Raw genomic sequence first — 26,704 nt, forward strand, 5'->3', positions numbered from 1 at the left:
GTGCCATTCATCCCAAGACATCGTCTAACCAATGGAACCTGTGTGGTTGCTCTACTTAAACAGCAGTTAACCATGGATTAACTAGTTAGCTTGTTAACATTAATTATATCCATCCAGTGTTTCCCAAATTTCCCCAAGGGACCTCCCAAAGGGATTAATAAAGTATATTCTATTCTATTCTCTCTGTTAGACTGATGAATGTTCGACTAAAGATGAAATGCTTTTCTTTCATTTCAGTTTGTGTAAAGGGTTGAAATGCATGTGAAAATGAGGTATCCCTATATATAATGCCTATACAGGATAGGATGAGCAATATGTCCATGTGCTGTTCAACACCAACAAAAACTGACCTGATCACAGCCGAGCAATGTAGACCTGATTACCACAGAGATACCATCGTAAACTGTAGAAAAAATGGACTCATGAAATTCAGTAATTTTTTTTCATTTTTTTTTCAACATCATTATGCTCTCATTAGCTAAATTCCCTCCGATAGGTGTTCCGGGTTGAGACATTTTTAACAGAATTTTAAAAATATGAGACTGGTATTAAGTGATGGATCAACTCTAATGCAGTCATCACCTTCACAGGTGAAAGTCTTCCCCAGTTTAACATCAGAATGATTTTCAGTAGGAAACATCTGGAACTGTTCAACCAGAAGTGAACCCAGGAGGACAGAAGAGTCCTGTATTTGGATATGAAACAGAGGTATATGAACTAAAAGGTGTAAATCGATCTGGATTCCAGTGCTAATAACAGCATTAATACCACTGCCAGCAGACAAAGAGACGAAAGCTTTCTGTTGTAGCATCAAGCCCGTACAGCTCAGACTAGACCCAGTATTCACACTGACTGGGCTCTGTGTGTGTGTCTATTTGTGTGTGTGTGTGTCGCCGTGTGTTACTGTGTGTGTACTTACTGAGTAACACTGAGGCCTGCTGAAAAAGTCTGAAAGCTGTCAGTTATTTCCTCAGTGAGAACACAACATACACTCACTGTACACAGACATACACAGGCACATATGCATACACATATGCATGGGGAGTATGTATTTACAGGGAGCTTAACTGTATTCTCAGCTCCCACTCTACACACACACACACACACACACACACACACACACACACACACACACACACACACACACACATATCTGAAGAGGCTGTATTGATTATGATGAGTCCTTCATCCTTTCAGGTTATTAAATTATTGATCAGAGACAAAGTCTTTTAATGGAATCCAAATGTCATAGAGTGTGCATGTGTGTGTATATATGTAGCCGTGTGTGTGTGTGCTTGTGTGCATGTATGAATCTAAGTTTCTGGTGTGTGTGTGTGTGTGTGTTTGTGCATAGAGAGCACTGAGAATACAGTTAAGCTCCTTCCTCTGTCTCTGTGTTTACACTGCCCTTACTCCATCATCTCTGTCTTGACTGATGACGCACACACACACACACATGCACAAGTTTGCACAGCTATCCTTGTTAGGACATTGCATTGACTTCTATTCACTGTGGACAGCCTTACCCTAACCCTAGACCTGATTCTAAGCTGAGGTCTAAAAGCATGTCTTAACCCTCAAACAGCCCTTCAAAGGTGCGTAAGAAAGTGTCTTCACTTTCCCAAAATGTCCTCACTCCGTAATGCCTAACTCAAATTGGCCCTCATAAAGACAGAAGCACAGTACACACACATACATACAGAGGCTTCTTGCCCCTCTGTATTCTCTCTTGCTGAGCCTCTCTTCCTGTCTGTTGTCCTGCTGGTTTGCTCAGGACTCTCACTATCACATCAAAACAACCCTGAGGTGACGATGCCACTTCACCATCTAGGTGGAAAAAACAAATTACATTTCAAACCAGTGGACAGACTGTAAAAATATGAAAGAAAGGGAAACTTTCATCTCGTGGGAAACAAAGAAAGGATGAATGGGCATGGCAAAGCAGAAGGTTTTCCTAATTTAAAAAACAGAAGGCCAGCATGGTAAGAGGATGATCCTTTATTCACAGCAGACTTTTATAATGTTTACCATAATTTTCCTCAGGCATCTGAACAAGTTAGTTCAGGTGTGGAGGAGGAAGGGGGCCTCAGGCTATTCTTAGATCAAGCAAGAGGCAAAACGGCTACACGCTGCTTAATTTGCTAGCTGGGTGGACTCTCTTTCCTCAGAGGGGCTGAAAACTAAATCAGATGTGCAATGAAGAACTTCAAATACTGCATTTCACTCCATTGGTAATTCTTCATAGGTGCGGTACACTTAATTACATTCTATATTTGTACTCTGTCAAATGTGTGTTTCAGCCTGCAGGTCAAATTGTATCAGTTAAATGACAAAAGGCACTGAGAGCCTGGCCATATTTGTGTGCAACACTTTCACTTTAAAGGCCCCATGCTGTGTTTTCTTTTCTAATATGCCTGATGTATAATAGACATTTTGGAAATAAAACTGTTCACCTCTTTTGTAAGATGGGAAGATTTATATTAATTTGGTCTCCATGAGTCCAGCATAGACATAAGTCCAGCATGGGTTTAGCTTAGCTTAGTTCAGGCAGCACGAAGACTGGAAACGGGGGTAAAATGCTAGCTTAGCTTAGTCAGAACTGACAAATAACAAACCTGGCAAACCTCCTATGAGGACATAACATTTGCTGTGGCTGTTGATGTGGATGCTGGTGTGGTTGACTTTGGAAGATATACCTTTGATATGAACTGCTCCCAGTTAGTTACTCGTGTCCAAAATCATCCATCCATCCATTTTCTATATCACTTTATCCATCAGTGTTGCGGGGGAGCTGGAGCGTATCCCAGCTGACTACATTTGAGAGGCGGGGTACACTCTGGACTGGTCACCAGTCAATCGCAGGGCCAACACACACAAGGACAGGCAACCACACACACACACACACACACACACACAGTCACACATAGGGGCAATGTAGAGTAGCCAATTTACGTAATGTGAATGTTTTTGGGATTGTGGGAGGAAGCTGGAGTACCCAGAGAAAACCCACGCAGGCACAGGGAGAACATGCAAACTCCACACAGAAGAACCTGGAGCCCTCTTTCTGTGAGGCAACAGTGCAAACCACTGCACCACCGTGCCACCCCTGTCCAAAACCACTACATCAGTCTTTTCATATGAACAATGGATCAAATAACTATGTGTCATTTGAAAGGTTTTGCCTGTAGTGATAAACCCACAATAGTTGTCACCAAAACTGCAGTTCTCAGCCGTGGAGCTGCTCAGCCTGCTGCTTTCTATAGTGTTTCTTTGGCCCAGATTTCCAGCTCATGATTGACCAGCTGGAAATGGCAAGCAACAACATTACCCTGGGGCCAGACCTCCAGCAGCCACTAGACGCCCAGCCATGCCTTCACTCCTTTCCCTCCCTTGAGCTGAGCACCGGGGGGTGTGGGGGGCAGTCCAAGCCTCTGTCTTGGGCAGGCACTATCGAAAGGGAATTGTCCCAGTCCTTCCATGTTTGTAAAAGAGCTCCATTCCTTCAATGCTTGCACTGCACAGGTGTCAGATTCTAGCCAGTTGAGGGAGGAAAAAGCATCTTGTCAGAGAGGGGATGCCTCTCCTCCCATCCAATGCAGGGCAGGAGCAGGGACTTTGCACCCATTCCCCCGTCCACCACACTCTGCTGGGTTACCAAGACAAGTGAGACAAGTGTGGCGGAAACTGTACATGTAACCTGCTCCCCCTCACTTGCCTCATGTGGCCCTTTCTGCCCGGACCCCTCGCATGTTCCTCCCTGTGATGTGAGGGATGGAGTGGGTGGGTCCGTTCTCTCTGCAGTTGTCAATCTCCCCTCCCTCCCACTCAAGATCAATAGCCCCTTTGCAGCCTACTCCCTCCCTGGTTGGACCAAACACTGAGAAAAGGTTACATGTAACTGTTCTGCAGTCACCCTCCTCCCTTAAGTGGAATCATGCACACTGCCCTTCCCAGTATCGTCGACATAGCGCCTCTGAAGGAGGAAATAACGTCACTCTTGAGGAGTGGAGCTATTATGACAGTTCCCCAGTCAGAGGCACAGAAGGGTTTTTTTTCTCCCCATATTTCCTAGTTCCCAAGGAATCAAGGGGAAAGAGACTCATTCTCGACCTGTGTGCACTCAAAAGCCATTGTGCAGTGCCCCTTTCGCAATCTGATGGTCAGGCAGTTGTTGCACTGCATCCAGCTGAGTGAGTGAGTGACATCCATAGGTCTGACTGACATCATATTTTCATGTCCCCATTCTGCTGAGGCACAGGAAATGTCTACATTTTGATGTAGGAGTGGGGATTCATCAACACTGTTGCCTCCTGTTTGGCTACTTGCCCGCGCCAAATTTGTGGAGATGGCATTGTGTCTGCTCAGGGAGAGGGGCGTTAGGATTCTGACCTACATAGATGACGGGCTAATCTTTGTCTCCTCGCAGCAGGAAGCTGGGGATGATGTCACCCATACACCCGAGTCTTCTACACGTGAGACACCTTCAGTGATGGTTTTCACATCTCAAACTGCATCCAAGCCATGACAAGCTCCACAAGCTGCATGTGTCTGGCCAGGCACAGAAGGATGTCACCTTCTGGAACTCACCTCCCCACTCCGTGAGGGAGCGAGGCTAGGATTTGCCAACTTGTCAGACACCTTTAGCAACATTTTGCAAAAAAGCACCTAATGAAAAATCTGGTAACTTTTGGGACAAACCATAGCTACTTTTCATAAGAAAGAGTCGCCAGTATTGCCATGCGAGTGCAAAATTTCCCTTTGTGCTCACACCTCTATATGTGTTCCATTTACTGACCACACGGCAGCTGATGTAGACATAAATACGCTTCTGAATTTCTCTCTGAGTGATTCTTTCACAAGCAAGTATATCTGAAATGACAGCACAGCTGTTGTCTTTGGTGTGTGGTGATTTTGTCTGTCCTGATTATAAAATCAGTATTTTAGGAACAGCAGCTTGGAAATGGTTTCAAAGTAACTGCTTAATGTCTCATTTTATACTTGTCTGACCAAAGAAAAAGAAAAACATGCAACAGATAAAGGGCTGAAAGCGGCTGACACTGAGCAGAATGCAAATCCAATGTGAGATGTCATGAAGATGCTAATTAGCATACTTAGCATACTATGTCATCAAGCAACATTTAGCCACTTTTCAAGCAGAATTTAGCTACTTTCCATTAAAGATTTTGCACATTGCCCAACCATAATCTCGATTTTGGCCCAGTCGTGTTATTAAATTGATGAAGTAATAAATTAGAGTAGAAAATTTGATTTCCATTAACAATGTTGTTTTACAACAGGACATGTATTGACTTTGTCTTGAACAAAAATCCATGTCTGCATGTGTATACAGGCTTGTGGCATTGCAGCCTAAGCTGGTGAGGATACAAGCCCAATGAAATAAACTCTGTTGCTGGAAACACAAACTATTGTCATGGTCCATTGTAGGAGCTATCTCCATGGCCACTGCTGTCTGTCATCCTTTATCCAATCCTCCACTCTGCTGCTCTTTTTCATCTCTCTCTTGTCTGTCTGTTTGGTGCTTTTTTTGTGATGTCAGAACTCGTCATGCCTCCTAGTGTGCAGAGTTTGATTTTGAGACGGGAAAAGACGCAAGTGAGAGCACGTAAATAAACCAGTTATATACATTATCTGCTCTCTATTTCACTTCCCTGTCTGTCCCCCTCTGTGTTGATTACAAACACACACTGGAATAAAGCACACTTAGACATAAAGCGTATGCCTCAGCTTTCCACATAGCATAGTAAAATGAAATACAGAGAGGAGGAGGTGGGAGAGTGTGACAGATAGAGAGGCTCTTAGGTGAATTGTTTTGTTGGTTTAATGTTGAGGATAAATAAAGAGAAATCCAAGGTGTCTGTGAGCCGTGATGGGCTCCATCACTCCAACGCCTTAATGAAATCACCCAGCTCTTCATATTTCACTCAGCTATACAATCTGATTAAGACCTCTTCCAAATATGAACACACACACATACATACACACACTCATACGTGTGAGCAAGCAGAACTCTGTTGATGCATACACACACATTCACACATCAAATATGGAGACATATGGCCTGGAAAGAGGAATGAAGGGGAGGGAGGAAGAGGAGGCTCAGAGGAGAGGAACTGAGTGATGGGCTGATCTCCCAGGAAAACACATATGGACCTATCATGCAAACACAACCTTCATACCAGCTCCCTTGTGATGTGTCTACCGTGCCTGCATGATGTTCCAACTGTGCTGTGAGCTATCACATTACAATATTCCTCCTTTTTTCAAAGTGCTGTAACAAATTTCAGTGTGAGTGCTATTATCTAAATTAGTTAAATTAGTTTAGCAGAAAATAAATCACTATTTTTTATATTATTATATCACATCCTACTCTCACCCCCGTCATCACTCTCTCTCAAAGAAAAGGGAGAACATTGTCCTTCATGCAGTTATGAACAGATTTTGAGACAGCTGGCCCCTGGACACAGACATGTAATAGGTGGCCCCTCCTAACTATGGGAAATTAACCAATGAGATTAAAGGTCTACAGCTATACTCTTGGCTCTGTGAGGCTGTAGACCTTTAGACTAAATCTGTGACTGAGACTTTAAAAAAAAGGTTTGAGCATGGATGTCAGCTCAGGCTGTTCATCGTGCAGATATCCCATCGAGGTGGGGTCTTGTCAGAAAGAGGAGAACAGAAGTCAACCTCTGTACTGCATTATCAGTGCTACATTCTCCTCATACACCTGCATGAAAGCAAATTTTATTTGTCACTTCCGGTATTTTAGATATAATTTTGTCAGAAGTATCTCAATCATACAGTGATTCTTTGCTGCTAAAGATCCAGCTGGTGCTTTAGTCTGAAAGGACAATAACATTTTCAAATTGTTACCTGCATAATACTGCTTTAACATTGAGACAAGTGCTTTCCTGGTGACATTGTTAATTTGTGAGTCTTGGCTTGGCCAGCCAGAATCTCATTACCTGTTTTCAAGTTTAATCCATCCAGTCCAGTCTAGCTGCACTGCAGATTCCACAGTCCCATTAAAACAACAATAAAGCTCATCAAAGAGCAGGACAGTGAGGGATGGGGTGGGGTGGGGTGGTGGTATGTGGTATGTGCTCTAAGACTGCAAATATTTGAGGGTTTGTTTTTTTTTTACAAAAAACAGTTAAAATTACCCTGATCAGTCCCAGGGGACGTTTAAAAAAAAAAAAGATAGAAAACGGGTGGTAAATACAGACATCCTGCAAGCTACCTACTTCAGAATTAGCCCCTGAGACTTGTGATGAAGAGGCTGCAGACTGTTGTATCTCCGTCTGCTGTTAGGAAAACTTAATAATACTATACTTAATTAATAATATGCGGTGGGACAGAGGAAGACGACTCACAATCTCTATGAACACATGGAATTCCAATCAAAAACTAACAATAACTAATTATAACCATTTGTGTGATTTAATAATGTTTTTGCCTTTTGAACATGTATTTGTGCTTGTTCCAAGGCTAATCAAAGAATATATATAAATTAAACTGCAGTAAACATGTCAGTTTTGGTTTGGCAGTTTTTGAACATAACAGTCCGCAAAGGCAGAGGGCTTTAAATTGGAAGCAAGTGGACCAAGGAGGCTGTAATCAATCTGAGCCTTAAAATGCGTGGAGGCAATGAGAACAACTTCAGATTTGGTGTCATTAAGCTGGAAAAAGTTGTCGGACATCAATTTTAATGTCTGCTGACCAATTATGTGGGGTTTGTAGGCTGGTTTTGTTATCAGGTTTAATTGGAAGATAGATTTTCAAGTCATCAGCGTAGAAATGATATTCAATGATATGGTCCTGTATGAGGGAGGGAGAGGGGGAGAATGTAAAGGGAGAAAAGGATGAGACCTAAAATTGAGCCCTGGGGGACACCATAGTGGATAAAAGCCGGGGAGGACACAGAATCACCTGTAATAAGGGGACAGACAAGAGGACAGTGTCATCAATGGTACTGAAGGCAATGCTCAAAGCCAGAGGCCAGAGACCAGCATTTACCTGAATCAACAGCCAGCAGGTTGTCGTTGCTCGTGATCAGGAGGGCATTTTCTGTATTGTGAAGGGCACAGAAACGTGATTGGAAATTATTAAAGAGGTTGTTACTATTGAGATGAGTGGTCAGCTGGTGAAATACAATTTTTTTATGATTTTTGAAAGAAATGGAACTTGGGTCTCTGGTTTGGGTCCAAGGGAAGGTAGCAGATCTCATGTTATTAATCAGTTTAGTAGTTTCAAGGGAAATTTGGTTGAAGCAGATGACCACTAATGGGGAAGGTGTGGGTTGCGCACTTTCTGAGTTCTCTTCTAAGCTTACAAATGTGTTCATTCAGCCAGGGAGAGCTTTTGCAGGATGGGTTTAGCTGGTGGTTTAGCTGTTTGAAAGTAGGAAGATGAGTAACTGGTGCTACAGGAGAGGTTAGGAAAGCCCAAATAAATGTGTTGGCAATTGAGGGGTTAAAGTATAGAAATAGTACAGAAAGTAGATTAAAGAAAATGTTAAAAGAAATAACAAATAAACACAACAGTTTCTAGATCAACAGTATTTACACTAAAGGTTAAAACAAGGGCAGGTTTGTGACCATGGATATGGGTTGCTCCAGTATCTTGAAGCATAAAGTTAAAAACTCAGTGATAAAGGAGGCATTTGCTTTAGCAGGACTGTAAACTAAAACAAACAAAGTAGGTTGTAGAAGAAAGGCATGAAGAACGGCAAGATATATATATTCAAAGGAGTAGAACTCCCCACAAGGTAGGTAAAATTATCCCAATTATTACATCCACCTCACCACTGCAGCCAGGGAGCCGAGGGTGCATAAGTAAGAGAAACTGAGAGGGACTTCTTCATTTAATGGAATATCACATTTCAAACAAGTTTCACTCAGCAAGAGCGCATCAATGGGTTAGTGACAGTGGAGGGTGCATGGCTTTTTTTTTTGGGTGAACTGAGAAGAGTAAGGGCAGGTGCTGTGATTCATCTGGGTTGATGCCATCAGTCTTGAGGATGCCTCATTCCAAAACAGATTAAAAATGTAAATAAAAATCTGTTTGCCTGAGCCTTTAAGAAAATCCAAGAGCTTGCTAATATCATGCTTTAAAATGTTGAACTTCTGGCTGGGTACATCTTTACACCCACAACATGGATGATTACATTCTGGACATAGTGTCTGGCTAGAAGACTGGGAGTCAGCTCCAGAATGTTGGCAACCATTGATGAACCCACTGTCCACTACCTGCTGAGCAAACAGCTGACAGACTGCTGGTGAACATGGTGGAGCATTTAGAAGCTAAAGAGACAGATATTTCCTTCAGGAGCTGGTGGAGACCAAAAACAGAGCTAAAAGAAACTTATGGGGAAACACTGTGACAGAGGATATGGATATGGATTTACATCACACAGTTACAAAGTGAGACACATTGTATGCCTTAACGCATACCCAGACCTGCTCCATTAAGGTTTTACAGCATTAAATATGGTCAAGTACTTCCACCTTTGCTTCTGACAGTCACTATGGCAGTCACATACATGTTTGTAACACTGAATACTATATATGTTAGATTTATGTTTATGTGACATTAAAACCATTAAATCTTGAATCCTGAATTTTTGTTTGTAGAATTTGCAGAGGATATTAATAGTCTCCTTGAATTTGATGACCCCATGCAGCATCACACGCAGACAAAGTAATAGCTTGTTTGCTTAGACTACTAATATGAACGCACAAGATAAAAAAATATCATCTCTCATCATCGGGGGCTGTGTTGTTCCGTAGGTAAGACTCTTCAAAGACTATAAATCATCATTTTGTTCCTGCACACTTTTATATTACAAGGTGTAATAATGTTTACATCCTCTAGGGGCCGCTAGCAGGGCTTTAGACTTTTACTTTTGTTTATTTATTATTATTGATATCCTATTATGAACTGTAATGCATTTTGCAGGTATCAGTCAATTCCATTTCATTGCTTTTTGCAGAGTGGGGCTGAATTAGAACTGGGGAGAGATAGATGGGAGCGGTAGGGGGATGAGTGGGGCCTGATGGGGGTATACAGCTCCATTAAGACAACAGTTAAAGTAGTGGTGACTACAGAGCAGAGAGGAGACAGCTCTGACCAAGAATTATTAGTCAGCAGCGCACTACTCAGCACTGAGGACAGGGCCAGGGTCTTTTCGTACTACGCTCCACTACATGTGCCGACGTGCTCTGTCCCTGTGCCAAAATACAGCACTAGTTGTTATTGGCAATCACCCCTCTACCTGTGCCGATGGCGTTTTATTCCAGCCCTGATGATGATGACTTGTTTCAGCTGCGGTGATGAAGATTCTACCTGCAGTGACGACACCTCTGCCCAGAATGGAAAGCAAACACACTGTGAGAATTGCGTTTCCATCTGACTGACTCTTGCACATTTCACCCGCAATACGTGCTCTCTTCATTTAAAGCTCGCATTAACAGGCTTTTCCTTATCCCGATGAGATATTTCCTTACATGGATAACATATTAATAGCGGGTTGAAAACATAGCCTTTCATTTTCCATCATTTTCATCCTCATTTCACTTTTTTTTGTCTGTAAATCTCTTGGAGCTCAAACGCAGTGGGCCATCAGCTCTTAATGATGAAAGACAAAACCTACTGCTGTGCACTTCAGCTACTGCTATATTGTTCTGATACTGTAATGAGACTGAACGAGCAGTGTGTGTGCATGTGTGTGTTATCGTTATCTAATGGGAAGACTTAAGGGCTCAGATGAAGATTCAATTACTGTGGCCTGTTGTTGTTCACAGCCCATGGCTACACACACACACACCCACACACACACACAACCAAACGCGCATACACTCACATAAAAAAAAAAGATCTATATACTGTCACAAGATTGCCCACACACACTTCATACAATGCCCATAGTTCATTGATTCAGTGAAATTTGAATGCTCTCAACACGCAGATAAACAAGTGCACACGCACACACTCACAACACACTCGACAACAAAGTCATTTGAGAACCCTGAAGGAGCAATATCCAAATCTGCCAAAGAGAAAAGAATGATAATTCTATTGAGAGTCAATCTTGGGGCGTTTTGTGATTATGGTTATTTATTTGGAGCCGTGCGGTACAGTCAGCGTCAGAATGAACGCAAATATCGATCTCTTTTAGGATATGAAAACACCTGCAGGCCTCAAATCATTCCTCGCACTCCATCTCCACAACACTCATTCACTGGCTCCATCTCAACTTCTCTCACCCCCTTCTCCTCTAGCAGCACTTTAGTTTCACTTGCTCTTTACCACCGTCTCATACTCTTTTGTAGATGGGTCATCTCGGGAGCGAAAGAACATTTGCCATGTGTGTTTGGACAGCTGTTTGTGTGGTGTATGGCTCACTATCACTTTTGGAACTTGTTCTCCCTCCTACCTCCGCAGAAAACAGCAACTGAATAAAAATACTGAAAAGTTAAGAGAGGGAACTGTTATGCTTTCTTTGTGACTGCAGCAGCAACAGCAGCAAGGCCTAAGGACAGAGACTTTAGTCCTTTTATTGTGCCATCTGTTTGTCCAACAATTTGGTCCATTTCAAAATATCTCAACAATTTTCTGGCCAGATTACCATAAAATTCAAAGTGAATATTCATGATTCACACATTTTCCCCAAAATGTTTTCTAATGCTGTCGTCAGTCCAAATCTTCCATTTGTTCCAGGACATGGTGAGTGGAAAACAGACAAATGACATTTTCAGTGGACTTTCATGGTTCCACATCCTAGAGGATGAACCCTATAGATCATGAGGACTCAGCTGAGTTTTCCATTTTGAAAGCTCCACTTATTTATACATTTGTAGAAATCAAATCATTGGCTGCAACATGACAAACATCTGTTTTAGTGCCACACCAAAATTATCTTTTAAAATGTTCCAGGCAAATGTGAAAGAAAAGCAACAACATCAATATGCTGTTCTGTCTTAACACCTCTGTGTCTAACACTGAGAACTCTATCGGCTGGTAGAGCTGATTTGGGCCCTTTGCCTTGTATATGTGTCAATAAGCTGAGAAGTTTTGTTTGTTTGTTAAACCAGCCCCAAGAATTGTCCAGTTTTTCCCAGTCCAGTGAAGTTTTCCCAGATCAGCCATGTTCACTGTCTAGTTCATCACTGCCCAACCCAGTCTGATCCTGCCTTGTCCTGTCAGTTAAGCAGCTGGTCATTCATGTCTAATTTTTTGAGTCTGAGACAACAGAACTGCAAAGAGACTTACACAAAAGAGAAGCAGTGGAAAATTGACAGACCAATGGAAAGAAAGTGAGAGCTATAAAGAAAGAAAGAACTGACAAAAAGGAGACAGGGTGGTTCGTGGTGGTGTGGGGAGCAGGGGGTAAGATGTCTGATGAAGTGTAGTTGTACTACTCTAAGTTCAGGAGTCAAGTGTACGATCTGTAGTGGCTGTGAGTGATAAAATAAAAGCAATCATCAGCATGGAGAGAAGTGTTTATGAATTATTTACGGGTTGGAAGGATTTACAGTACATGCCAGCTGACTTAGCTAAGGACCCGCTTCCTCTCCATCCCATCATTTACTCATCCCATCTTCCACTCTGTTTGACCCACACCCCTTTACACACACACTGCCTGTCCAGTCGTTCTACGTATATAACATCGCTCTCATCTCTTTATGGTCTCTTTATGCCTTCCCCAATAATTTTTGTCTGTCTCCTCTTCATCCCTTACTCATCTTTCATCTGTTTGTCCTAGATTTTTTTCCCACTAATCTCTTCTCTTCCTCCTGTCTTCGTTCCCTCTTCCAGTCAGTCATACCACCACCTGGGCCCAGAGTGAAATATCTCACCAACTACAGGCTGTATTTCAATGAAATTTGGTAAAGACATTCATTGCAGTTAAGTCTGTTGCAGAAATTTATGGTCTCAAGATGAACTGTAATAACTTCGGAGGTGGGAAGTTAACCAGATGTGCATTTGTCAAACTGACCGATTAGTCTTCGTCCTTGAAGTCTTTCCTCTTGTGACATAGAAAAATAGTATTTGAAGACGTGTGATGAAGCATGAATCTCATCTTTGAATCACTTTTCAAAGTTTGTTATTGAGTGTTGAATGGGCTCATTGTTACCCCTTGTGGTTGGTGGTGGTGGACAAACAGCCAGTACAACTCTGGTGATCACAACCAACGAGTACCAATGGGTGCATCAAGCCTTCTGGTCTCAGGCGCCAGCAACAACACAATGGTGAGATTTATGCTTCATCAGACGTATTTTCAAACAGCATTTTTCACAGTTTTACAAGAGAAAAAAAAATTATGGATACATAGGCTGTTTGGAAGTGCATGTGCTGCAGATGGCCAATTCACTCAGGAGTAGCTTCTGGCAACAAGGCAGATCTACCTCTCCTAAAGGAAAGTCTTTAGTTTAGCTAATTTCCTTGGCAACAGTCACTCACTAAGTGAACGCTTCTGAATGTCCATGGAAAAATCATTGTTACAAACCAATCTAAATGGTTACTAGTTAGGCTTTAAGGCTACACATTAACACCGTTACACACCCTATACCATACACTGCTACTATAACTGCACAATTCACATGAACTCAGGCTGGGCGTCTAAATAAGCAGACAGTATGATGGTGTACTGAATTACACTCAATCATTGCACCTCTTTGAGGTCTGTGGTCAGGATATGAATTATCTTAATTATTAAATGAATTATTGTTCATTATCACAGTTTATTTATCTGACATATAATGCTCCTAACTTGAGAATTAATAAAGCAAAAATATTTGTTTTGCTTGCACCAACAAATGAGTCACCATTCTGTCTATTTAAATGGAAGACTGGCTTATTAATTTTCTTTTATCTATTTCTATGTTGTTCTATGTTCTGTTCCTATGTTATGTTGTTCAAACCCAACTTAACAGCAGTGAGCTTGTTTCAAAATGACAATATTTGGAAATATTGTGAAATTCTGCAATTTGGAGCCACGGTTGAGTTCTGTAACAAACCCAGGGAATGCTGCTCTATAATGGACAACTTGCATCCCAGCAAGCAAACAAACAAAGATAATAAAGTGCTAGAGTATGGCGTCTGCTCTAAGCCCCCTGCCCCAGTGATCCCCTCACACTGCCTCATGATTTAAGACGGGGAGATAACATACCAGATGCTCTCCTGTGGGGAAAAAACTCTGCCATGAGAAAGAAGGAATGGCATCAAAGGGATCAGTGAGGTTTGGATTAAATAATGCATTCTGCATGTAACTTTAAACATCTGCAGCATGATAGTCATTCAGATTCAGAATTAAGATTCAGAAAAACGTTATTGTCCTTCACAGAATGTGAAAGGCTCGTCTTTGATGTGACACATAATACACACATTACAGTGTTCATGTGCATTACATTACTGTTTATAATCTTAATGGAAGCAATGGCTTTTTTTTTTTTTTTACACTGACTGTCATGGCCCGTGTTCTTCATATGCTTAATTAACCTTGTTAATTGTTTTTGTTACCAAGCAACAAATTAGATTATAGCCACTACGATGACATTTGAGTGCACAGCCTTCAGAAAATTCTTGTGTGTGAACTGTGAAAAAGTTTCACGAGCCTGAGGTGCCACACTTCACAAAGGTGTAGAAGACAACAGAGAATGGTCAATTCACAACTTTTTCAACACCTGACTGTTTGTTCAAGGTAAATGTGTAAGTGTTCCATGTAGAATCTTTGACATTAATGTAAAATGCTAACATTTGAATTCCCAATGAAATGAAATGTCATTTTTTTGTATGCTACAGCATCCATCTCTGCTCCTGAAATCTCTCTCTCCATGTGTTCTCCTTAGAGAAAAAGTCAGAAACCAGCAGGAGGAAATTTGTATTTGTTATATATATATTTTTTTTTGGCTTCATGATGGCTGAGCACAGAGGCAGACAGCAGCGGTTACACAAGAGCCACAGACAATGAACAATCACCCACATCAGTTTTTCTGCTAAAGTCTCCTGCTCTTCTGACTTACAAGCATGACCACAGGTCTTTGCAGCAGCAGCTGAGCTTGTTGAACAAGCCACCAAACAAACGTTCACTGTGGAAAAGTGCAATGCTAACATCAGTTTGCAGGCTAGAAGAGATTTAGCTTCAGCTAATGGTCTGGTTGGATGATGTTGTGCTTCTCACTCTTCAGAATCACTAACAACACACTGTCTGGTCATGAAACTGTAATCATCAGGTGGAAAGGTCCAGCATGGAGGTCTGGTTCTCTGGTCTCTTTGATGACGAGTAGCTACAGCACAAGTTTGTTTACTTTGCCTGTCTTTCTGCAGGGTGGTGCACGGCACTCTGCCAGCAACTGTCAATCAAACACCGACACCGACATGCCCCTCAAACTGCTGTCAATTAAACACAGACACCAACATTAAGGAGCATCTCTTTTATAAGGACTTCCTTTCTCCTTTTAACCATAAAAAAAAACTATCAACCATACATTTAAAAAACACATTTACATTATTTTAGACGACTACATGCAATTTCAGTTGAATGCCCACCTCCAGCAGCTACCAGCCCGGGAGTGTGGAGGCAGACATGTTTCAGGTTCTGGCCTCGGGGGAGGACCAGTAGGTATGGAACTGTAATCACATTTGCATTGTGGCTAAGTCTAAATGAAAAGCATCTTGTATTTCATCTGGAATTTATCTGGATACAGAATACTTCAACAGGGGGCCGCTTTTACTTTTGTATTGTGCTGATGTTCTGTCATTTTATATAATACTGTAACCTGAATTTCCAATTAAACTCATTTATATTCTTAGTCACCTAGACAACCTAAACAGACTGTGTTATTGCTACCTTTTTTTTTTTATGGTTTTATTTTGGATATGGCACAAAGAAAGGATTATAATGTAACATAAGCACATCACAAGCACAGTGTGAGGGACCTAATCTCAATATATAATGGGACACCAGAATAGTTCATAATGTGATAACAAATGAAATGTCATTTTCCAATCTTTGCCTGATAATTATAGTGTAACAAAAGTCAGTCTGTTCCTAATGGGCCCTAATCTGCAGTGACTGCATCACAGTGCACTTGAGTAAAAGTAGCACTAATTTCTTGTTTGAGAAAGCAGGAGATCTGAGAGAGCCACTGAGGGAACATGCAGCTGCAGATGCAGGGATCCCAGTTATCTCTGAGATGAAAAGACGACCCAGCATAAAGATTACAGTAGCCATTTCTTTTGTGTCGCTCCAGGCTAATAGAGCTTAGCACTCAAAACACTTGGCAGAGCTTGTAAAAGCCCAGCTTGTTGTAAAGGTTTTCGAGTCAGCTTTTGGAGATGTTATATTATTTCCCTTTTATCTATGGCCAAGCAATTTGCTGCTGCTTCGAGTCTTTGTGCTAAGCCAGTTTAACCAGGTCCCTCATCTGTCTCTACTGCTCTCTACTCTACTTTTTTTTTTTTTTTTTAATTTTTAAGGTACTTGTACTTTACTTGAGTTCTAAAGTTTATGCCACTGTAACGGAGCTAGAGAAGGATTCAGCTTAATTTTATTATTCAGTGTGGACAGCGCCACCTCGGGACTTTCATCCAGTGAGTACACAGTTTTTTGACCCAAGTTTAAAGGCTCAGAGGAGAATAAGTCCACAATTCAAACCAGATGATGTTTCTTACTGAGTCACATGTAAGAAAATAAAAAATCTATTTTAAAACACAATCATCAAAATTTAGAAACAACTGTTTTAAAGCACAATTTCCAAGCCTATCAATCAATTATAAATGACTGAAACAGGATGTGCTCAAACATTGAGATACAGGAGCTATCACTGGAGCTGAAGAGGAGCCAGACAAACCGGGAGCAGCACTGCACACAGGAACGTTGGTCTGGAATATATTTACAGATGTAACACAATGAACAACAATGGCGACACGTTTAAAACTGAGTGCATGCCACATACCTCCACAGGGAGAGCAGGGACACCATGCATTTAAAAAACACATTTACAGGAAGAAGGAAGATCAAGGTGTTCTACCACAGGTATTCATTTCCGGTGCAGACTAGTGACAGCTCACCACATTGGCTGAAAGACGGAGGATCAGCTGGGTGAAGTGAAACTCAACCTGACTCAGCCTGTGGTTACACTGCTTTACATTTCTGCTCCACTCATTTTAAAGGCAAACATTAGACTTTTTTTTCCCCCCACTGCATTCATCACACAGCTTTAGTCACTGGTTACTTTGCAGACTATGATTTTAAACACAATACATGCAATGAACTTATACAACACAGTGCACTGTTTTAGATTTAACTACCCAGCAGTATAGAAAATAGCTGGCCAGCTCCACCTTAACCAGCTGGGAGGACTCCTTCCTCTGCTGCCAATCAAATACACAAACACACACACACACACATCAAGTATACTACTTACTGGTGTGACCAGTGTGATTTTTATGCTTTGTCTAACATGGCTGTAGACTCTTTGGTGTTTAACACAGTGCTGTTTTAGATCTAAATGGGCCTTTGTTCGCACAGTGTTGGACTGTTCCTTTAAAGCAGGTTCAGCAGCTGGTGTGGATGCAGAGACAAAGTAGAGGAGAGAATGAAACTAATTAAAAATCTCTGCACCTGATTGAATTGAAGGCACGCATTTTAAAGTACGAGAGAACCCGAAAATATTGTTGAGGCAAAAATAATGTGAAACTAATCCAGCTGTGACATCAACCAATAGCTACTGACTTCCTTCTAACTGCCCGTAGTGGGGTCTATTCACCAGCATTTGATCCACGATGAGCAATCACATTATTTTTTCCCAGAAAAAAGATAAAAGGCTTCGGCTGTTTTAAGTCTTCATCCGTCGGCGTCATAGAAATTAAAGCTGTGTCACAACTGCATTTTCACTCTGAATTTGCTTCTCTTGTTTTAGGGGGGGGGGGAGAATGAAAAAAGATCCTGAGATTGAATACAAGTAGTTCAATCAGAATTTTTTTTTTCCATGCAGCTAAGATGTCAGGCACGTATCCAGTCAGTCATCCAAACAGTGTTATTAAGTTTTCTGCAATGCTTCAGTTCTTCATAAAACCATAATAAAGGATCTGCTTTATGGATTCTCGTCAGGATGCGAAGCCATATCCATATTATAGTTCCAATTCAGCTCATTAATTTTGGGCATTATAATAGTTGCTGCTAGTGTGTGTTCGAGTGAATATATGTTTGAGTTAATGTGTGTGTGTGTGGGTGTGTGTGTGTCAGGCTGACTATCCCGTTTTCTTTCAGTTTACAGCTTTAGTTTTGTTCATTTATGATCAGCTTGCAGAGACTAGCTGTGTGTTCTTTGCTGTATCAATATGTAATTAGAAGCTACGAGTCACTGCAGTCTAGACCGGCTGTGTGTGTGTGTGTGCGCATGCGTGCGTGCGTGCGTGCGTGTGTGTGTAATGCCATGAAGTTTCTTTATGTGCCATCATTATACTTATGAGGTACAGACAACAGCCCTGCAGCCACTGGGGTGCGTAAACACACACACACACATCAGATGCGCATATGCACGCACGCACTCACACATACACACACGGACGGTTTGCTGGTTAATGGAGCTCTTCTCTTCTTTAATGAGCGTTGTAGTCGTTCTTCTCTCTGCTGTCCCCCTCATTACCTCTCTACACTCTCTTCTTCTTCTTCTTCCACTTCTCTGCTCTTTTTTACCTGCACGCTCTTCTTTCCTCTTTCCTGTCTTCACTTCTTTATTCCATGTAATCTTTCTTCCTCTTTTTTTTTTTTTTTTTTTTTTTTTTTTTTACTTTCTCTCCGTAGGTTTTACTCTCATTCCATCCCTGTATTCCTTCTTTTTCTTTTCATCCCTCCTTCCCTCCCATTCTTCTTCTCAATCCATGCCTCAATAGAACGAATATGGGACAATGTCACAGCAACACATCCCCACTACAGCTCCAGTAGTGTTTTCGTTGATCTAAAACATTAGTGGTATCTCAGTTATGGAGCAACTTCTTCAATAACAAAAGACTCCTGCTCTTATTAAGTTGTCACTGTCACTCTCTTCAGGAACATAAATACACACGGTGACAACTTCATTGTGGTAAGCTGCAGACAACATTTAGCTTGAGGCAGTTCAGTTTACCTCATGTATCTTTGGAAGGACTCATTGATTGGAGCACACTGATTAATGTACAAGCCTTTATTAAGTCAACAAATTAACATTTCAACTGCTACTGTGTCTCATCAGCAGAACTTTGTCCACTGGCAGTGTGATTACGGTTTGATTGGATAATAGATACAACTGGTTGATGATCTCAATTGACAATTCTGAGAAAAGTGTCAGCAAGTACTCACACTTTAGGGAAAGCATGAGTCATAACAAGTCACGGAAATCAGACATGATCACACTGTACCACAACAAACTCAGACAGGGCAAGAAACCAAAGACTGACAGACTGGAAAAACCAGCAGATGAGTCTGCATAGGAAAACTGAGTGTGAGCACAACTATAGTAAATACAGTGGGTCAAAGTTGAAGCAGGAAGTGGGTCTGTAAATCTGGAGACAGACAGTTTCAGTAACAATTATAATGCTTGCCATAATCTGGCAAGGCTAACCTGGAGGTTTGTTTACAACCTGTCTGATTGTCTGACTGCTTGTGTTTGTTAACCTATTAACTTTTTAGTGAACCTGACCTCTCAGCAATAAACTAATAACTGATACAAACTGTGCCCTGCCAGCAGCTCCATGAGACTGTACTTTGACACAGCAGTTAGCTTTGAGCTAATGTTAATGTTAATATCAGCATGCCAAAATGCTAATGTGGCAGGAGTGGAAGCCTACTAGGGGTGCAAACAGGGTGAGGGCTTACCACAGCGGCAGGGAAAAATCAAAAAGGGAAGGTCCATAAAAAATAGCCACCCATGACACTGCACACCAACAAAAAGGAATCGTGAAGAAACACCACCACCAGGGATCAACTGCCCGCCTCAGGCCCTCGGCACCTGATTAAAAGAAAGGAAAATTAAAAACAGGCCAAGTGCCTCACACACAGTGTTGACTAAATAAAAAAATAAAAACCCCAATTTCAAAGAAACCCAAAGACAACCCTAACAAAAAGAACAAAATACAACAAAACAAAGAGCGACAACCTAAATAACTCAAGGAAACTAATGTGAGAAAAGAAGACAAATAATTTAAAACATTGTGGAGGTCTCGGTGGAGTAGACCGGCTCAGGACTCTTTGATGACCAGCACAACATAGAACCGCACAAAAGAATGGCAGTGTGCAAAAGAGCAGCAGTCTGCACAAAACACTGCACTCCACAGACCAGCAGAATCACAACAAAACACAAAGCAGAAGAATAAAACAGAGCAGAACAGTATACAACAGAACAGTAAAATAAGACAGAACAGCAGAACAGAGTGGCAGACAGTGGCAGGCCAAGCAATGCCAGGACGCTAAAAGAGAGGGCACATCATAGATTTAAAATAATAATAATAATAATAGTCGGATTATTCCTTTAAGGAATAACCGAACACATACAGACCACTCTCGCCTAATTAGAGGGTTTGGGCCTCAAAGGCCACGGATCGACCGCGCTGCGGCACAAAATATATATCACCGGCTGACCTGAAGCCAAGCCACAGACACACGAAGGCAGGCAGAGAATGGCGACTTACCAAACGGACACGCGAACGGACCCGGAAGCAATCCAGCGGCACAATCCGTCTCCCACAGGCAGGGCCAGCAAACAGGTGCGCTGAATGCGTGGAAACAGGTGCCTCATCGGCTGCCACAAACAACAACTACTGCGTCCGACTGAAAGAAGTCACAGCCACGCCAAACAAAACGCTCTGCCACGCCACAGCCACCACGGGGGGGTGAGCGGAATGGGAGGAGGAACCGAGGTAATGGGCACACCTGTATATATATAGGGGGCGCAACGCGCCTCCCACAACTCCGTGTGCCAACAGCTGGCACAGTGCCATGTAGTGGCAGGGAGGGAGAAGGTCCTATTTATAATAAAACTCCCACTGATTAACCCTGAATGCTCCAGTGTTTAATCAGTTCATTTTATACTGTAGTGCTTTGGCACGATGCTGTGAAGCCAGACTTAGTTTACCATTACCATTACCAACTGGACAAACAGACAAAGTCAATGGATATACTGTCTACATACATTCAGCAATTAGTCTTGACCGGTGGTGGACCGACCAACTGACCAACATTTCCATTCCTAGAGGCATGCTGCTTACGTGGATACATGCCCAGATGTTTATTGTTTGAAACTCTCACAGATGTTTCGCAAAGAGTCTTAGGTAAATTATTGATGCACTCTGTCTGTACACTCCACCACGTATATAGCTGCTGTTATGATTTGTGCTCTTTTATTCTTTAATGCTCTGAATAGAAGAAAACAGAACACACACACTGAGAAAATAAACCATGCCCTAGGTCATCACACTGTGACTGTTGTGTATTTGTAGTGTCAGTTTCTTTTTCATCGTTTGACAGTCACTTCGATCTGTTTTTCAAGAGCAACCGGGCAAGAATCTTTCAACAAAGCCAAACTGACATGACCTAATCGTCTCCAGGTCTGTGCCCTCATTTATGTAATCAGAAACGCTCAGAGTACTATCAAGTGAGAAGACCTCATCTGTGGTTTCTGTGAGGTGAGTGACGACATGTCTAGTTTGAGCTATTATGCTAACTGCAGTGAAAGTAGCTTCCTCCAGACAGAACAGAAAAAGCTCGCAGGATTGACCCAGCCCACACTGAATACAGGTACACAGTTATAGGGACTACATGTGAGGATAAAAGTAATATTGTAAGGAATACAGCATATGGAATGTCTATGTGCTGTTTAGCTGTTGCAGTGGTTACCATGGCAGTGCACCTGCATCTGTCCCTGGCCATCTTTACCTGACAAATATAGCTGCAAGGTGCCAAGCAAAAGCGTGTCAAGTCATGTACACTTAACACAGGTCCAATTAGAACTTGCCTACCCACTGAGCAATTTTGAGACATAGCCCACTTCCTGTTCCTGTTATTGTCAGCTTTGTCGCAGCCAAAATGCTCTGCAATGACCGACCTGGAGTGTGACAGAACAGCAGGAATATTGCTAGGATTTATTTAGTCACAATCACAAAATGGCATTCAGCTCTCTTGTGTTAATGCATGCAGTTTTACTTTTAGTACATGCTGTTCACCAAACGGTTCCTGCTCACTTATGGCTTTGAAACTGTAATCTTTGTATCACACCTCCAACCGTTCGTGGGTTAATTGTTCTAATGTGCTTGTTAAATGGGATAAAAGCAACAAATCCAAATGTAAATTATGCCCATAACACAAGCACAGAGGATCACTGTGGCATCATTAATCCAATCCACCAAAGTATGGATGAATATCATCTTACTGAAGTCAGCTTCATCAAGTCACAGCTAAATAATTTGGAGAATCAGAATCCCCACCCACCTGCCAGACAGAAGGTTAATACAGGATGTTTGTGTAAAAGTACCTTCAGTACCTTCATTACTAATGTGCTATTCCCAAACTATCATCACATAGTTTAGAAAATATAGAATGAGTCACGTTTATGTTTGGAACTCACTTGTTCATATGAAGTCACGACCATGTCTAAAGGCAAAAGTGTTTCCAGCTGTTCTGAATGCTCTCACTCAAAGATGAGGTGAAAGCCAGTCACAGAGAGGGACGAGATGGGATGAATCCCACACCAAAGGTTAATGGTGAAAATTTCCTGACAATATGTTTATCAGTATGTTTAAAGAGTTTTGCTTTAAACATACTGATGCCCTAAGTTATGGTTGTGTTTAAGAAACTAAAACTACTTGTTTTGACTGGGTTTTGACATGAGACTTGAGCTCCAGTTTTTATCAGTCTAAGCTGAACAGTATACACCAACACTGGATTGACGGATGGGTATAAACATATACTTCACATATGAGCATAATTTCTGCCGGGCAGAAAAGTCCCCTGGGATGGTTAAAACCAAGACACTCCCCATTAAGCCTGAGGAATTCATGACCCACTCAGTATTTACCCGAATTAATCATCTTTTTTATGAAAAGGGAAAAGAGTCATAAGTTGTGAAATGTGAAATGTGACCTCAGCTTTAGCCTGACAGTGGTTCTAAAGGGACAGTTGAAAATCTCCATGCTGCAGCATTAAGGACTAATGTTTCTGCTGAGTAACTGTGATCTCAATCAGGCAGAACAATTCAGCACCATGGCTCACTGCCTCTGCTGCCAGATTCATTGGCATGTCACAGCCGAGCGGTTTAGCCATCCAAAGATGCCATCTTTCACATATGGTGAAGATTGGATCAAATATGTAGGAGAGGATGCAAACCATTTGTTTTTGGCAAAATTCAGAATGGAAGCTGAATGACTTGGCTGAGATTGACAGTTCTTGGAGTCACGTTGCTGCTACTTTAGGGGGGGGAAAAAACAGCCTTTGTTGATGCATGAAACTGTTTAGAAAAAAAGGAGTTCATTGTCAGATCATTGTTGAAAGTCAAGAGTATGGACTGATGGTGGTGCTAGATTTCTTGTGTGGGCAAAAAAAAGAGTCAACAGAGTCCATTCAACTTTATTTGTATTTGTAAATTCTCAGTATAATGCTGTAGTTTTTGTCAAACAACCATAGCTAAAAAATGGTGACAAACTTCAAACCCAAACAACCAGCTCTTACCAACCAGTAACTTTCTTGTCTGCGCCCCTGTTTCATTTAAATATGTAGTTTGTGACCTCTTTAAAATAACCACGTAGCAGTTCATTGCTGAGTCCTCTTTTTCCTCCCTCTGCACTTCCTGCAATACACTTATCTTGTCTCACTCTGTTCACCAGTCTGTCACATTCTCCTGCCATGTTGGCCTTTCTACTCCAATCTATCTCCATCATTAGACAGAATTCTCACCATCTTGTTGCTCCTTCCATCTTACGCCACATTTTCCTTGGTTTGAAAATTCATATGTGAAACCATCTCTTGTGTGTTCAAAACTTCCACTATGTCAACACACACATCGGTTGGTGGGGATTTTGTGGGTGCAACAGCCGGCTGCACCAGTTTGGGCTTTTTGGCATCAGTTTAAAACACTGACAAAGTGAGACAGTCCTTAGGCATGCTATGCTATGCTAGATAAGCCCCATTAATGTTACCAGTCCATGGGGGGAAGAGAGGTCCTTTCTAGTGTGCTGCTGTATTTAAATCTAGAGAGCTGTATGCTTGTGCGGCTTCCTCGCGGGGTAGAGGCTGGTCTGCCTTCTGTGTCTCTGAGGAGATCACTGGTCTCTCTTTTGTTCTCCTTACAGGATTAGCTGCTAACTCTGGTTCATGGCTCCTGTTCCTTTCAAAATCAGCTTGGAAACTTTGTGTCATTGCCAATGGTGCTAAATTAAACTTGTTCACTCTTGATTAATCTTAGGTGGGCTCTCGTGTCGCTGAGAGATTCGGTGTGGCAGAGAGCTGTGAGGAGAAGAGCCGTTGCTTCTCCTGCAGCCAGGGTGAAGAAAATTAGTCAGAGAGCAAGGGAGCATGGGGGTTTTTGCTCACCTGGTGGCATCATGGGTCTTAGGCCATACAATGACCAATGGTAGTTCCACCCGGGTGTGAAAAGGTGAAGGGTCCTGGGAAACTAGGAGCATGTGGTGTCACTGATCATTTTGAGTGAGCTGAGGCCCTACACAGTACAACTGATACTGACTTCCAGAGCCAGACAGATGACACAGACCAGATGGAGATCAAACCCTATTTTAACCTTAATCTCCTGAATGAAAGACCACAAAGAAAGTAGTTCTTGATTGCAGGTATTTTCCTGATCCATGTTATCAGATGTTTCAAATCTGTTTTAACCAATAATCTCCCAGAGTAGCGGAGCATGTGTAGGTCAGGGTTACCCATAACCAAAATAACATAACCCCTAACTGGTATTATCATCCTAATGCCTGTTTTATTTTACAGTTCACAGGTAGGGTTTATCCATTGGGTTCCATGAATAGCTAAACTGCCATTTTGTTAGGCACCAATACATTTCCAAGCAGCACGAAAGCACATTGAGTTCAGTTAAGAATGACACATGGATTTTTACATCACTTCAGTTATGTGTTGAGTCATGAATACTGGAATCTAGCACATTATTGCAAAGCACGTGAAGTGCATGCTAATCTTCAAACCTGAAAAAACCTGAATTTTGTTCCTTCTGCATTGTGCAGGTGCAGGTGTATGTTTATCTGACCACAGCAATATACAAGATTAATACATTTTGTTGAGATGGAGTGTATTTGCCATGAGCAGGCACTCATCCGGGAGATGTTATTAAGCTTTCTGCAACGCCTCGGCTTATCGTAAAACAATAATAAAGGATTGACTTTATAGAGTACACTCCAGATGCAGACCTCATATCCATATAATATTTGCAGTTCAGTTCCTTGGTTGACTGGTTGGTTGAATGATTGGCTAGTTGGCTGGTTGGCTGTAATAAGCTGCAGATCAGCAGTATTGAGTTAGTTGAATCTGGTAGAATCTATTAGTTCTGGAGAATTTCAAGTAAATGTGCAAATAGAGCCGACACTATCAGCTGGCTGCACACCTGGGGAGAGAGAAAGAGAGGGGGGGAGAGAGAGAAAGGGGAGAAAGGAGGAGAGAGAGTGGTGAGATGATGCCTAATGTGGTGTGTAATGCTGTTTTTCTGTCTGTGATTGGCTCCATTTAACCCTGAGTAACCCCCCCCCCCCCTCCCCCGCCGCCCTCCACTCCCCACCTCTTTGCCAGCCAGCTGGATGACTGAGCTGCTCCCAACCTATAGGCTGTACAGATCGTATATGAGTAAGTGTACTTTTGCTGCTATCTCTACCTGCTTTTGGAAGGAAATTCATCTTTATCTGTCCTGACCCAGTCGCTGTTACCTGGCCGTGCTGTCTCAGCCACATCTACTGTGAATCAGCAGAAACCAGAACCTATCGCTGGTCACACAGAGGGAGATTTGGATAAGTGGAGAAAGTGGAAAGGGAGAAAGACGAAGAACTAGCAGAAAGTGACAGAAATTAAGAAATGAGTCCAAAACAAGATCATCACATCGTGGAGAAACTGACACCTATTCTGATCTACTTATGGCACGTATCTCCCAGCATCCACATGTGACGTCGTAAACATCATAAACATGTAACAATCAGACTAAAGAAAGAGAGAGATTGCTGTGGTCCATTCACTGGTGCCATGAGCAAAACATAATAGTCTTGCAAGGTAGATTTCTTTCCCTAAATGTCGAGTAGCCTACACTGTCAGCTGTCGCATTCATAGGGGATTAATATCCCAGGGAATGTGGGTGATTAAACATTAGTCATGCTAAACTGATCAGTCTTTACAATTTTTTTTTACCGGTCCCCCAAAAAAACGGGGATTTTATATTTTACATTCCATTGAGGATGTGCTCGCAACCTGAGGGTAGAAAACCCTCCATCATCAGGACCTGATAGCGTTTAGATTGGACAGACAGAGAGAGAAGTATGACATGCCACAAAGGTTCGCCAACCACTGAATGTCTCTTTCCACAACCTTTCTTACCACACATTGATAGACAATGGCCAGTGGCTGCTATCGTGCACTCAAGAACAAGATATGGGTCCTCCCTCAAGGCGAAATACTTGTGTGCAATCATGCATACGTGGACACGTC

General features: G+C 42.0%; 1 long non-coding RNA gene across 2 annotated transcripts in view; it reads right to left on the reverse strand.

Annotated features, from left to right (window-relative positions):
• Nucleotides 1-20,893, reverse strand: part of LOC121188817 — a 55,163-nt gene extending 34,270 nt beyond the window's left edge. The window contains exons 1-2 of one of the 2 annotated variants that reach the window (XR_005894748.1): nucleotides 20,692-20,893; nucleotides 19,880-20,012 (exon numbers count right to left, since the gene is read on the reverse strand). This is a non-coding gene — a long non-coding RNA (uncharacterized LOC121188817). The remainder of the gene's footprint in view (nucleotides 1-19,879; nucleotides 20,013-20,691) is intronic. The other variant, XR_005894747.1, reaches the window with a different exon arrangement.
• Nucleotides 20,894-26,704: the final 5,811 nt, after the last annotated feature.

Source organism: Toxotes jaculatrix, chromosome 10 (genome assembly GCF_017976425.1).
Source record: "Toxotes jaculatrix isolate fToxJac2 chromosome 10, fToxJac2.pri, whole genome shotgun sequence".
In the NCBI taxonomy this organism is placed as follows: Eukaryota; Metazoa; Chordata; class Actinopteri; family Toxotidae; genus Toxotes; species Toxotes jaculatrix.